This window comes from Tursiops truncatus, chromosome 2 (genome assembly GCF_011762595.2).
Source record: "Tursiops truncatus isolate mTurTru1 chromosome 2, mTurTru1.mat.Y, whole genome shotgun sequence".
Taxonomy (NCBI): Eukaryota; Metazoa; Chordata; class Mammalia; order Artiodactyla; family Delphinidae; genus Tursiops; species Tursiops truncatus.
The window spans coordinates 10813098-10827479 of NC_047035.1; the positions used below are offsets into that span (position 1 = coordinate 10813098).

Consider the following 14382-nt stretch of genomic DNA (forward strand, 5'->3'; position numbering starts at 1 on the left):
CCCCACTTTATAGATCAGAAAGCCAAAGTTCAGAGAGGTTAAGTAAGTTGTCCAAGGTCACACAGCTAACAAGTAGTGGAGCTGGTAGATGACTCGAGTCTTGGTTCTTAGCCGCTTGGCTCTGCAAGGGAGATCTGGGGCAGTCAACTTACAAGCAATTCTGTGCTGGGAGTGGCCCCTGCCTGACCCCCTGGAGTGGGAACAAGGAAGCACGATGACATTGACACTCAAATTGCCTGTGCTTAAGCCCCCAGCTGGTCACTGGGGCTTGTGGTCTATTGCAAACCACAACCTCCCTGCCTCGAAGCATCTCTGGGAGTCTCCAGGGGGTAACAGGCATCGTACATGTGCCCATGAGGATGTCTGGCCTACTTTCTGGGCCCATCCCCCTCTGACATGGTGGGATTCCTGCCAATCTGCCCAGCAACTGGGGTTTTAGGGTTCAGGGCATGATGTGATTATCAACCACTATGATCACACCGTAAGCTTGGGAGGGAGCTGCGGAAAGCAGAATGGATTTCTGGAAGCTGCGGCTTCTGCCTTGGTGAGCCCCTCTCACCCTCCAGCCTCAAATTCCCTTTTCTCAGAAGAAGGACAATGGAGCAGACGAGCCCCAGGACCTTCTGGTTCTGACATTTCTTCATCTTCTGATCTTTCAGTTCTCTGTGGGACCGAGGCTATGTGGACAGAGGTGTCACCATCACCAAGTGCAGGCGAGTCCCAGGAGGGCCTTGGTTCCTCCATCAGGATGATAACACTTACCTCCCGGGATGGCCATGCAGGTGCCTGGACCCCTGCAGGGGCTGCTAAACGGGGGCATCTGCATCTCTTCCCACCCCCAGGATGTCGGGGCGCCTGGTCCACTGCCTGCCTCTTCCTCAGCCCTGCCTCCCACCCAGAACACAGGCCCTCCTTGTTGCAGCAAGCCCGGGAGCGCCAGATCTGGCTGACGTCTCTGCAGTGTCACATGGCCACTTTGGATTCCCCGAGGAGTAAGGCCAAGGTGAAGCAGTCAGCTGCCTTTCAGCTGGCTGCCCTGCAGAGATGCCAGACGGGTGAGAGCTGCATTTCTGGAGTTGTCACTTTGCTCCCCGCAAGCTCTGCCTCCAGAGCGGCTGGCCAGGGCTGAAGACGAAAGGCTCCTGCCCTCACTGCTCCACTGCAGTTATGGAGGGATGGCGCTGGGCCGGCAAGGAGCTGCTGGGTCCAGCAGGAAATGCAGCGTCTGACACAGCCTGGCCCATCCCGGGGCAGGAGGGAGGGCCTGCTCCATGCTAGTCTTGGTTGGGAGATGAGATGCCTTTCCCTCTTGCCAAAGGGCAATAGAGAGTTCCCAGACCTGCTTGAAACATGTTTATGTTCATGGATAATCTGTTCCCAGCAGCTAACAGAGCTAACTCGAGTTCCCAACAGTGACTTAGGCATGGTGACTCAGGTTGGCCCACAGGCTCAGCAGCCTCCAGGATGGCTCAGTCCAAGGCCCACCCACTGGTCACCTGAGCCTGCCTGACCCATGGGAGATGCCCTCCCCTCCTGCACACACCTTCCCCCTGCAGGTGGCAGGTGGGAAGGAAGAAGTACCATGGATGAACGTCTCCTGAGTGCTGGGCCCTGGGTGGGCTGTTTGAGCCCTGGGACCTCATTTAACCCCTAAACAGCCATGGGAGAGAAGACTCATCACTCTCCTATTCTCAGATGATGAAACTGAGATTCAGAGGGGTGCAGGGCTGTAGCCAGGTCCCACAGCAAGCGAGGGTTGGGCTGGGATTAGCCGGCACCAATGCCCGTGCTGGAAACAGGACAGGGCGGTGCTAACTGGGATTGCATGTGGGTGGTGTCTCCGCAAAAGGAAGATGTTGTCTGCACAGGGCTGACCACGCGTGTCCCCACCAGGCCCAGGACCACCCCCTACTGGGACCTCCTCCAAGGGCAAGACACTCCTCGGAGAAAGAGCTTACAGACAGTTGGTGCTGGGGCTACAGTGCTTCTGCTGCAGACGTCCCACATTCGAGGGCTGAAGCCCAGGAGGCGAGGTAGACGGCCTTACTCTGCGTCTCTGGGCAGGGATAACTCGGCGCTTCCAGCCGAGGATGGCGGGTGATCTGCATGACGGGGATGAGGTATAGAGCAGGGAACTGTGAGGCTGGCTGCGGCCGTGGCTCTGCCATTCCTTTCTGTCCTGCTGCTCTGTCCTGGCCGCTCTCGTCTGAAGGGTCAGTCGTGGATGGTCATGGCTCAGGAAGGCCCCAGCCGGCTGCAAAGAGCTCGTGTCCCACAATGGATCTGTGCCTCAAATCTGCTAACTGTGACACCATTGTTCCTCCCTTGACATGCATGGGGGCTGCTGGAGGGAGCAGGGCCGGGGTCAGGCTGCCCTTCGCCAGTCCTCAGGGTCCCCCTCATCCTTGGGGTGTCACCTGCACGTCTAGGGTGTCGATGGGGTGTGAGGCTGACCTGCCCTTCTCTCCTATCTGAGGGGCGGGGTTACACCCTCCCTCTGCTTTCTATGAATGGGCAGACTGTCTTCTCTCCCAGGAGTTCTCCTTGGACCCCAGAGCTGGGAGCTTGATGGGGGTCCAGACTGCTCCAGAGGAAATATACCATCAGTTGGCCACACCCCAGAGGGCACAGCGTTCATTGTAAAGAAAGGAAGAGGGGTGGGGGACTTCCCTCTGCCTTCTCCTCGCCCCCTCCTTCCTTTCCACGATGCACCTCCCTCCCTCCCAGGACTTGGGGCCTTCGTCTGCCCTCCCCACCCCTGCAGGCTGCCCTCTGTGCTCTCCCTCCCAGAACTCTGCCCAGGGTGTGGATCTGACTCTTTCCTGTCCCTCTTCATCTCTTGAAACCAAAATAAACTGATATTAAGAGGCAGCCAGGGCTGGGGGCCAGGACGCCAAGGCTGCAGGGGTGCTTATTTTAGCAGGTGATATTCCATCACTGGGTCAGAACTGTCCCAGGACTCGGCACTGAACCACATCCCAGCTCCCGCCCCCTTTTTCTCCTTCTCTGGCTCTTCCTCTCCCCTCTCTCTCTTTCTCTCCTTCCTGAAAGAGGTATCGCTGTCATATGGAAAACATGCTGGGCTTGGCTCCCTCTCTGGTGCCTACTAGGTTTGGGGCTCTATGAACTGCCTCCCTCCCCAAAACTTTACTCATTGAATTCAGATTAAAATAAACATGGAGGGAAGCCTGAAAGGGAGAGGTCTGGTGTGTGTGTATGTGTGTGTGTGTGTGTGTGTGTGTGTCTGTGTGTCTGTGTGTCTGTGTGTCTGTGTATGTGTGTGTGTGTGTGAGAGTATGTGCCACCAAGAACCAGGATGAGTCTGGTGGACGTGCCACAGCCCTTCCCAGTTTAGATCCAGGAGCTGTGTGGCTTGCGTGTGAGCACATATAGCAACAGCCATTTAATGAGCACCTACTATGTGCCAGGAACTATTGTAGGTACTGATACTCAGCAGTGAACAGAAAGACTATTCCAGATGGCACAGACAGGCAATAAACAAGTGACAAATAAATATATAATAGTTAAGGGGGGGTGATAAGTGCTATGGAGAAAAATGAAGCAGGGTAAGGAGATAGAGAGGGGGGGGGGGAGGCTCTGTGTAGGATCGGGAGAGTAGAACCCTCCTGGTGCCACGCGTGAGCCCTGGGGGCTTTCTCTTGGGGGCCCAGCCTTCTTTCTGCTGCCCTGCAGGTTGACCAGTTGTTTGGTTTCTGCCTCTGCATCTCTGCCCCATTTAGCCCTTTCTGTCCCCATAAAAACCTTCCCTGGAGGACTGTTCCACAGGACCACCTCTGGGGCCTTGCACAAAGGCTCCAAAGATCACTGGGGCCAGGACTTCTCAGACGCTTGTGTCATTTGTTATCAGGGACACATAAATTAAAACTGCAGTGAGCTACCACTATCGCCCATCAGAATGGATAATGAGAGAGAAGGTGGAGACTGCCCAGTGCTGGGGAGGCTGCGGAGGAACTGGAACTCTCGCACACGGCAGATGGGACGGTAAGTTGGTACAACGACTTTGGAAAACTGGTAGTGTTCCTGAAACTGAGCCTATGCTGATTTTCTGATCCAGCGAGTCCTGTTTTAGGTGTTGACCCGACGGAAAAGGGTATGGGTATTCACCAAAAGATAGTCTAGGAAGTTCACAGCTATGCCGCTCATGAGAGCCGAAAACTAGGTACCACCCAAAGGTCCATCAGCAGTAGAGTGAATTAACTGTGATATATTCATAGCATGGCAAGCTCCCCAGCAACAGGGAGGAACAGTCCATAACTACATGAAACAATATAGACGGACTTCACACTACACAGTTCAGTGGAGGAAGACACAGGCGTGACTCCATTCACATGAAGTTCAAACAACTTGAACCACTAGCTGTTAGGAGAGTGGTCACCCTTGGCAGGAGGTGGTGGGTGGTGGTATTGAGATGGGTGCAGGGAGCAAAAGGGGTCTTCTGGGGTGCTGGTAATATTCTCTCTTTGACATAGATGCTGGGGTGTCTGGGAGTCGATTGACCTGTATGCTTATGATAGGTGTGCTTTTCTGTGGGTATATTATTATTTAATGAAAAGTTTTTAAAGATTGGTGCTGTTCAGGCCTTGCCTCGGATGAATGAAATCAGAATCTCTGGGGTAGAGGCAGGCGTGGCTAGGTTTAATAGGATTCTAACATACAGCTAAGGTGGGGAATCACCAGGTTAGCCCAACCTGTTCATTTTGGAGTTGAGTGACCTGTGATGTCAACAGACAGGCCAACTGGTGTTTATCTCAGGGTCTGTGGACCTGTATCTGCAGCATCAAGCCTCCCAAGCGGGATGAGTGAAGGACCAGGGGAACAGCAAGTATTCACCAATTTAGAGTCGTAGCCTTGCAGGGCTCCTTGTTCTGCCCCAACATTTGGATTCCCATTACCTGGGGGATAGACCTGCATTGACTAAAAGCACTGGCTTTTGCATCAGGCAGATGTGGTTCAAACTGCTAAACCGTCACTTATAGATTCTGGGATTATGGACAAACTCCCCAGCCTCTCTGAGCCTCAGTTTTCTCATCAGTGAAATGGGGTGACAGGAGCACTTGCTGGAAAGGTTGTGTGAGTACAGCCAGAAGACGTTATCATATACAAGTCAAAGTGTATCTGGCCAGTCCCCTCCCCCTGCTGTCCACCCCCAATGCACTTTCTGTTCCCCGTGATCCTTCACCTACCGTTTGGGCTCTGAATTTTCAAAAGATGAGTGCAGGCACAGGCAACAGGATTTGGAGACTGAGTTTCCCCAGGTTTCTTGACTATAAGTGGTTGGTCTGGACTGGCAGGGAGAGGCAAGGCAGAGGGTCACCTGAGAAGGGGCCCTGTGTCTGCCCATGGTCCAGCCCTCCCAGGCCAAATCTGAGGTCTGTGACACATCGACAGGAGAGGAATCTCTGCCCCATGTCTGGCAGGGATGCCAAGGAAGGAGCAGAACCCCAAGGATGCATTCCACGGAGTCCACTAGAACTCCTTCCTACTGAGAAAAATTCCCAGACATTAAAGAGCCCTAGACAGCCGCCACCTTCTCCTGCACCCCGCCACCATGGCACACAGTCTGGGAGGGGCTGAGTGTGAGCTGTCCTTGAAGGGTCGCCAGCCACAGTGGCCCGGGGGGACTGTCCCAGCGGGAGTGATGTAAGTAGCTTGGAGACAGCCTGAGACTAATCATGTCCCCCCGTCCTCAGCCCCGGGTGAGCCCTCCAGAACACTGACCCGACTACAGGGCACCCTGAACTCACTGAGATTTATTTCCAGATGAACTACGCAAAGTGAGCCACGCCAGCGGGTCATAAATCCACTCTCTGGAAAGGGGGAAGGGGTCTTTGAAATTGAAATTATTTTCTACTTAGAGGAAATGACCAAGTGACACTTCCAGCCGCCTGACTCTGACACCTGAGATCTGAACACAGATGCAGGCATATGGGGGCCTGGCATCCCGTGTGCCCAGTGCGTGTGCCTCTATGTGTGTTGATTTTTACCACCCCAGGCTGACATTTTGCGGCACTCCATCGATTCCAGAAACGGGGTATTCTTCCCTGGCCCTGGAGGAAGGGCTCCCTTCTGCTGTGTGCCTCCGCCCAAGGCTTGCTCACATGCTTATTTGCCCTTTGTAGCTCCAGCCCCACCCCATGGCCTCCAGCAGCTGGATCCTGGTACCTCCAAATATCAGGCTGGGCCACCTGCTACGCACGCAGTGATTTCTGCAAAGGCCCTGACGCTGAACGCTCTCATCTTCCCTTCCCTCTCATTCAGCCCATCCTCCTCCCTGCCTTCCGGCCTGCTCTCCATCTCCCTCCTTCCTCTCCTCTTTCCCAGCCTCCCTGTCTCCTCTCCTTCCTTTTACTTCTCTTCTCTCCATCCTCTCTTCCCACTTTTCTTCTTTTCTCCCCATTCTCTTCCCTTCTCATCGCTCCTACACTTCCTTCCTTGCTCTTGTGTCTTTTTCTCCCAGCTCTGTGTCTCTTACCCTCTGCATCTCTCTCCTCTCTCGCTCCCTCCTGGGGAGTTCCAGAAACATATCCATATATGGCCTCCATGTCAGGGATCACAAGTGATGACATCACGGGAGGGCCAAAGCTCCGAGATGCTCTCCGAAGTGAAGTCCGTAATTGACGCGCCCTGGAGGAACCAGGATCGCGGCTTCCCCAGTGCAATCTTTAAACAGGAAATCTGAGATTCATAACATCTTATAGCTTGGCTCGCCATCATTGGTCATGCGGTGGGCCCAAAATAAACTCCCTGGTTCAAAGGAGAGTGTTTCAGAACTGCCTGGCACAGCAGCCAGGAGCCCAGGGCCAGGGCAGAAGGCAAACTCAGGGAGCATGTTCTGAATTAAGACACTCTCAAGAAAATCTTTTTTATTACCCCTGAATTGTACCCTTGTTTCAGAGCCTAACAGGTAATGCATGCTTTCAACTTTCTTATACAGCAAGATTGCTTGTCTGGCTGGGGCTTACCGCTGCGGTGCCTATCTGTAACCTCTTAAAGTCAAAGTATGTTCTTGCGTCTCCCTCTTTCTCTTATTCTCTCGAGTTACAAAGCAAGCTGGTGATTTTCATTTTGGATTTGGGGGACAAGAATCGGCTGTTTGCACGTACTTGTCGGATCTTCTGGAGGTTTCTGGCTCAGAATATCACTCTGCTGTGCACTTCTAAAAATGGAAATGCAAAAGGAGTTATCAATGATGCTATTGTTGGTTCCATAGGCCTTGGTCAATGTCTATGTCAGACAAATGAATTTCAGAAATGCTTTTAGGTTGAATGAAAGATATTTTCATGCATGGGGGCGTCAATTTCATGTGCCATTTAGGGAGCATCTATGTGTGTGCAGTATTGGGGGGGGCAGGTGGTAGCAGCATTGGATGCCAAGGGCTGTGCCTGCAATGACGTGGGGTTTAGGAGAGGGAATAGGATCTGCAAACAAAAACTATGACACCACGTAAAGAATGAGAAGCGTTGTGTGTCTGTAAACATGAGGACATATTCAAGGAGGTGATGGCCTTTGAAAGGATGGGTGGATGTCTTCAGGCGGGTGGCGGGTGGGTGGGAGAGGGACCTCCAGGTGGAGGGGCGGCTCGCGCAAAGGCAGACAAGCCGGGGTGGGTCTGGGCTGATGGTGGGAAGTGCAGTGTGGCTATAGCAAAGGGTCAGCAAAGGGTCAGAAGCGGGGGTGATGCTGGGAGGGGAAGCGGGGGGTGGGGATGGGGGATGCGGGTCCCACCAGGTGAGGCAGGAAGATGGAACATTTTCTGATCATTTTTGAGCAGAGGAGGCGTGGGTGGAATCTGACTTCAGGCAGCTCCCCAGGAAGCCAGGGGGATGGCCCGGAATGAAGAGGCAGGGAGGCAGTGACCCTTAGGTAAGTGATGAAGACCTGAGTCGGGGCAGAGGCCAAGCCCCCTGCCCAGGATGGAAGAGCTTATGTGTGAGATAGGGACTGAGGGAGTTCACAGGGGCCCAGACAGATCCTGAGGGGCCAGCCCACCAGCCATAGGTCCTGATCTGTGCTGTCGGAGCCTGGGGCAGAGCGCAGTGAGGCAGCCAGGGGCAGATGCTCCAGTCACTTCTGGAACAGTTGGACGGGTCCCGACAGCTGGTGGCAGGTCTGTTTACAACACAACCTCCTCCAGGGGCTGGCAGCCGCCTCCACTGGCACCCTTCTAGTTTGCATCATCCATTCTTGCACAAACAGGCCAGCCCATGATGCCCTCTTCCTCCTCCTTGGGGTGGGGACCCAGTATGACCCACCCCTGGTGACCTTACAATTAATAAGAGTAATCAGTATCTGTGAGTGTTCACTGAGCACTTACCGTGAGCCAGGCACTCAGTCCGGGGCTTGTGGCGGTTGTTCCCAATGACTCTTCTCATGGGCATAAGTTAAAGGTGATGGTTACTCCCATTTCCCGGATGTGGAAACTGAAGTCCCGAGAGGTTAAGGGTCTCGCCTAAAGCCAGACAGCTAGGAGGAGTTGGAGCTGGAACTCAAATCCTGGCCTCTTGTCCTCTAAGCCGTGGTCTCTGCAGCCTCCCAGGGGAGTGGCACTGAGGTAAACAGACACGTCCTGGCACCTTCGAAGCATCATAAGGTGCTGTATATTGTGGACAGGCTGGATCCAAGAGAGTCTTCCCAAAGGAGGCACAAAAATATCTCTGGACCCACCCACTGTCCTTCCACTGCTGAGCTGTAGAGGGTCAGGCGGCCCGGAGTGGGCGGCTGTCACAGGACTTGTTTATATCTTTACTTCCCATCCTCAGCACTTTCTTCTGGACTCATTAATGCCTGGGGGTATCAATGAAGTCATTAAGAGCTTTGCGGTTGAGGGAAACGTTTCGGGGAGATGGTGGTAAGGTAAAAGTCAGGTGATTCCTAACCTGCCTGAAGTTTTTGAAGAAAAGCGCACAGAAGAGAGGGGTGGAAAAAGAGAGGAGAAGTAGAGAGAGAGAAGAAAAATATTTAAATCAAGGCAGGAGAGCAAAAAGCAAACAAAAAAAAACAGAAAGGAGAACAACACTAGCTGATTTTGGTGTGATCTCGAAGGAAACAATTTCCAGTCAGTCCTGCGTGTGGTTAGGCTGGGTGAGGAGGGGGCTCTGGGAGGACACCCCAGCCCCGCCTGAGACTTCCCCCTCTGAAGCCTGGAGTTAGAGCTTCCAGAAACTTCTGCCACCCAGGGGCCAAGATGAGGGAGAGTCCCTGTGCTCCAGGTACCCAGGATAGGGCTAGGCAAGGCCATACTTGGGCTGCAGAGGGGCGGAGCAGCGGCTGTCAGAGGCTCAGCCCCACACCGTGTGGGGTGCTGGCACAGATGGCAAAGCAAGGCATTCGCTGAGCCCTGGACAGAGGCTGGGGCAGGGGCCTGGAGTCCTGCGTCCAGACTGTATGTGCCAAGCGAGCCAGGCTGACTGCAACAGGAAAAGACAGGGAGATGGACAAGGGGGACCTTGGGAAGGCGCCTAGCTGTGCCAGGGTCAGCATAGCTAGGGCTCACCTCCAGCCACTGCAGGGCCAAGGGGTGAGAGACGTGTCCTCCACTTGGGAGGCTGAGCTGAAGGTAACCCACGAGCCCGGGGACTCAATAGCATGGGGCCCAAAGAGCTAAAACTTGGCATTCACGGGCTTCCCTGGTGGCGCAGTGGTTGAGGGTCCGCCTGCCGATGCAGGGGACGCGGGTTTGTGACTCGGTCCGGGAGGATCCCACATGCCGCGGAGCGGCTGGGCCCGTGAGCCATGGCCGCTGAGCCTGCGCATCCGGAGCCTGTGCTCTGCAAAGGGAGAGGCCCGTGAACCCAAAAAGACAACAACAACAAAACCCACTTGGCGTTCACGATGCTTTTCTTAGCTGGTGCTCATGGTGCCACCTCAGATTGTGGGCCTCTGGGCCTGTGTGGAATTTATGCTTCTCCTCGGAAAATGGAATATTTTCCACCAAAAACAGGAAAGAGGTTTTTTCCTCTTGTTCTTTCTTCTTCCCTCTCTCCCTCTCACCCTCTGTTTTGGGGTAGCTTCCTCAATGTACAACAATAAGTAAATAATCTTCTAAAACTTGTCATCAGGGTCCTAGACCACTTGTGAGTGATTCGCCCTGATTCAAGTTAGCAAGGGGCGCTCAGCCCATTTCAGATGGAGTTTTGGTCTCCCAAACATACAGTGGGCACAGAGGGTCTGGCGGTGTGGTGGCGTGGGAGCGGAAGCAGCTTTGGACAGGTTCAAATCCCTGGCCGTCACCTCCTACCTGGGTCATTTGGGCCTGTCATGCCCCATCCCTGGGGCTCAGCTTTCCCTCCTGGGCTATGGGGTCAGCTGTGATAAGATCCCCTCGGTAACCTCCAGCAACCCTGGCCCAGCTTCAGAAACCTAAAGTCCTAACTCCCGAGAGAAGCCAGGAGTGTGTAACCAGCATCAAAGTTTCTGGGATTAGCAGAGCTGGGAGGGGCTTTTGAGCTTTAGAGTCTGGACAAAAGGCTCCAATCCCATTAGCTGCCAGGCCCTGGACGCCGGCAGCCAAAGGCTTGTCAGCACTGCCTGTTACAAAGGCCCACCCTGGGGCTTTGACCTGGGCCCCTCTGGGGGCCAATGAAGGTGGCCTGGATTCCACTCTCCCTCCCCCGCAAGGCCGGTTCGCCCCTTAGCCAGAGCAGAGACTTCCAGAGTAACTGAAACCCCTGGCCCCTGCCCTAAATATTCGGTGTCAGAAGGTCTGATGAAAAGAGGGGCAGGCAGGCTCTCTGCCACTTACAATCCGGGCCTCAGTCTCCTCATCTGGGCAATGGGAAGAATCCTCCCCTGACTCTGGAGGTTTTGAGAAGTCAAATGGTGTAATACATGAAATTGGCCAGGAAACATTGCAGGGACCCACAGCATCAGCCTTTTTATTTTTATTTTCAAAATTTTATTGAAGTATAGTTGATATACCGGAGCCAGAGTTTGGGGCCCCGCAAAGGAGGCAAAAGAGGAACTCCTGGAAGCCTCAGGGGTGGCGCCGGTCTCCCCTGTTCCAAGCGGGCCTTGGATCTCGACCACCGCTCCCTCCACAGGCCCCTGGCTTGACTGGTAGGGCACACTACACTCTCGCTTTCCCCGGGAAAGGGCTATTTTTTTCAGGTGTACAGCAAAGTGATTCAGTCATATATATTCTTTTTCAGATTCTTTTCCATTATAGGTTATTACAAGATAGTGAATATGGTTCCCTGTGCTATACAGAAGATCCTTGTTGTTTATCTATTTTATATAGTAGTGTGAGCACCAGCGTTTCTTACGGTCTAGGTTTTAAAGCCACAGGACCCAGGAGGGGGAGAGAATGCTTTAATGGTTTATACTCACGAGCTCTCCAGCTGGAAGTGTTTCCTCAGATTTCCTAGGACCCCTCTGGATCCTGGGGGAACAGCAGATCAGAAAGATAAGCTTTGACGTAAACATACTGGGCATTGCAAGGAGAGGGGGTTGAGGACCCTGGGGGCCAAGGAACAGCCCAGGTCAATTCCTCACTTCCTCATACTGGCCCCAGGCTCGCCTAGCGGCAGGTATTTAGGACTGCCTTGGGCTAAGGTCATGTGATGTGAGGCCCTGGAATGGATAGATAGATAGGTAGATAAATAGATAATTAATTTAGTTTAACCCAGGCCTTTACTCAAAACTTAAAAAAGAACTGGAGGCTGTGGGTTACATAGGATGAGGGCTAGGTGTGAAGTCAGAAGATGTAGCCTCTGGTCTCTTCCTCATCAGTTTCTTCCTGCTGAGCCTCAGTTTCCTCATCTGTAGAATGGGAACCATACCCTCATCACAAATCTATGGGATCCGTACCCTCATCACAAATCTATCACACAGCTCAAGCTAACAACATATGTAAGAGTGTAAATTAACTGCAAAGGGAGGCGTCAGGGCTGTGGTTCTCCCAGTGCTTGTTGCAGTGTCTGAACCATAGTGCTTTGCATAAGAGCTGAATTGCACAGTCCACACTCACACCTAAAACACCCAGGTGGACCCTGCCTGATATACTCATCCTGCCCTTACTACGTGCGGCCCTGATCCAAGAACTAAGTGCTCACCAGAAACCCACTATTGTCATTTGTAGGTGGTCACCTCATACATGACTTCAAACCCAGGATGAAGAGGAGTGGGTTGGGCTGTGGGTCCTTCTGAAGTTCCTAGGACAGCGGGTCGTGCCAGCAGGAAGGGAGGCGGCAGAGGGAGGGGCCCTGGGGAGCAGTGGATTTGGAAGTGGTGGGGAGAAGCCATCCTGCACCCAGGCTGGGTTTAGGGAAAGCGTGGAGATCTCCCTCCTTCCCAAGCTCTGACCCTGTTACTGACCCCTGGACCCACCCAGCGGGTCTCTGCAGCATCCCTCGGGGCTACCCGGGACAGCCTGGGGGCCGACAGCCACAGCCGACCCTCCTGACCACCACTGTCAGGGGAAAACAGTTTGCATGGAAACTGCCAACTGGGAACGAGTTCCAGGTGACAGCACCTCAGCAGGAATGGGTCAGAGCAGAGAACCGCAGCATCCTGGGAGCCAGGGACTAATGCTAGCGGATTTTCCTGGGCCCCATGCCGAGCGCCCTGTCCCACATTTCTATATGTTGCCTCGCTTTGTCTGACAGCACCTCTGTAGGCCGGATGCTATCATTATCTCCATTTTACAGAGGGGCAAAACGAGGCAGAGGGAGTGGAGTAAGCTGCTCCCCATCACACGGCCAGCTGGTGGCAGAGCGGGCTTTGAACTCAGGCGGTCAGACACCTGTGGTCACGCCCTCTACCATGCACAGTGTCTTCTCATAATAGCTGTGCTTCCAGGGTTTGACCTAATCATTCATTCGCCTGCCCATCCAACATTTATTAAGTACCTACTGTGTACCTGGCCTTGGGTATGTCCTGGGGTTATGGCACAAATGTGATACAGGCTTGCTCTGTGGAAGTTTCCAGACTCTCTAGGGAGCCAGGCCCACAGTAGGCAGTCAGAGCACTAGAACGTCAGGGTTGCCCTTGGAGGCAGCTCTGGACGCCTCAGCTGTCAGATCAGGGAGGCTTCCTGGTGGAGGAGCTGCGTGAACTGCGTCTGGAAGGGTGACTAGCCAGGGGATGAGGCCAGGAGGGGAGGGAAGGGAAGGCAGATGAGCAGAGGACAGGAAGCCTCTTGTCTGGGCTCTCACTCCTGACTCAAGTCCCCGGCTGAGGGGGAACTTGATGCCCTGGAGGATGACTGCCAGTCCCTTTTCTGCCCCCAACCCTTCCAGCCACACCTCCCACCCCCAGTTTCTGATAAAACATCCAGGAAGCCACTCTTCCCGCCGCAGGCCCCCAAACGGCTACAGAGACCCCACCGCAGCTCCCAGAGAGACCCTGGCTGTCAGAGAGCCTGGATTTGTGGAGAGGGGAAGGAACTGGGGGGAAGAAGGACCACTTTTCAAATGCTATTATTTAGTCCTCACTCCAGTCCTGCAAGCGTCCATGTTTCTATGCCCATTTCACAGATGTAAAAACTGAGGCCCAACTTAGAAGAGCACTGGCTGTGGATGGACCAGGCACTGTTCTGAGTGCTTTACTGTGTTAACTCAAGGAGCCCCGTCACAGCCACTGTTATGCCAATTTTATAGCTGCCCTGGGAGAGGTGGGAGCTCCCCTGGAGCCAGAATTTGGGGCCCCACAAAGGAGGCAAAAGAGGAGCCCCTGGAAGCTTCAGGGGTGGCTCCAGTCTCTCCTGTTCCAAGCGGGCCTTGGGTCAGCTACTCTCGACCACCGCTCCCTCTGCAGGCCCCTGGCTCGACTGGCAGGGCCCACTACACTCTCGCTTTCCCTGGGAAAGGGCTATTTTTTAACCCCAATCAGCCTCCCAGAGGGTTCCTTGAGACCGCTGGCCTCTCTCCAGGACTCAGGCCCAGAAGGTAGCCTAGCCCCCAGGCTGAGGCCTCAGAAATCAAGCTGGACAGCACGAAGATGATGAGAAACTGAGGGCAAGAGAGGGGCGGGGCATCACCCAGGATCTCACCTCCTCACCCCTGCCCTCACTCTGCCATGACATAGGTACTCTTTTAGGTACATTTTACAGGTGGAGAAATTGAGCTTCTAAGAGGTCACAGAGCTAACAACCAGCAAAGCTGTGATTTAAACCCGTCCAAGCTGACCCCATCTGCTGCTTCTTTTCTTTTTTCTTTTTTTCATTTTTTGGCCATGCAGCATGGCCCGCGGGAACTTAGTTCCCCGACCAGGGGTCAAACCTGTGCCCCCTGCAGTGGACACGTGGAGTCTCAACCACCGGACCACCAGAGAAGTCCCCCCTAGGCTGCTTCCTAATTGCCCCCTCACGCTAAGGCTGAGCAGTGCCACCTGCCAGTGTCCCTGGCAGCAGCGCTAGCCTGTAAC

The 14382-nt window shown here is 54.0% G+C and overlaps 1 protein-coding gene across 3 annotated transcripts in view; it reads left to right on the plus strand.

Moving 5' to 3' along the window:
- Positions 1–1919: 1919 nt before the first annotated feature.
- The window catches only part of ASB2 (ankyrin repeat and SOCS box containing 2), a 50224-nt gene continuing 37761 nt past the window's right edge, over positions 1920–14382 (plus strand). Inside the window, exons 1-2 of one of the 3 annotated variants that reach the window (XM_033850682.2) lie at positions 1920–2033; positions 3869–4002. The gene's annotated coding sequence lies outside the window, so the exon portion shown is untranslated. Of the gene's footprint in view, positions 2034–3868; positions 4003–6615; positions 6926–14382 lie in introns of those variants that run through there. The other 2 variants (XM_073800092.1, XM_033850683.2) reach the window with 2 other exon arrangements.